We start from the raw sequence: 570 nt of genomic DNA, 5'->3' as shown, positions 1-570 counted from the left end.
TGCCCAACCTTCCTTCCAAGGAGTGGCTGGTGGGTTTGAACCGCCAGCCTTCTGGTTAGCAGTCAAGTGCCTTAGGCACTATGCCACCAGAGCTCACAAGTAGAGTAGAATAACTCAACAGCAACTAACAACAACAAATCCTCTTAAAAGTTTCAAAAGTTTCCCAGGACAGGGAGTTAGGAAGAGAACAGCAGGAGGTGATAGCAGGATGTAGTGTCAGGATTTTGAGAGATAAGAAAGTATTTGAGGGTGCTTGTGTATATATATATATTACAAAAACGGCAAAGAGGCCACATGTTCCGACCTCCTCTAACCCTACAAGAGGAAGACAGGATTACTAGCAGTAACCCAAGGCCTATTCCTGCCAGGCCAGACATGCTGCCTCCCTCCAACCCTTTCACCAACCGTTTCTCCCAAAGCACCCACCACCTCTCCTGGGTTTGATAATTTGCTGCAGTGGCCACACAGATTACAAGGTTTATTAGGGAAGCACCAGGCTACAACTCAAGTTCAGGAAGAATGCTCAGTCTCTCTCCCAGCCCACTGTCCCTCAGCCAAGAGTCTCTCACA

This window comes from Orycteropus afer, unplaced genomic scaffold, assembly GCF_000298275.1.
Source record: "Orycteropus afer afer isolate SDZICR_OR568_19922 unplaced genomic scaffold, OryAfe1.0 scaffold00131, whole genome shotgun sequence".
NCBI lineage: Eukaryota > Metazoa > Chordata > Mammalia > Tubulidentata > Orycteropodidae > Orycteropus > Orycteropus afer.
Note: the sequence above shows the minus strand (reverse complement) of the source record.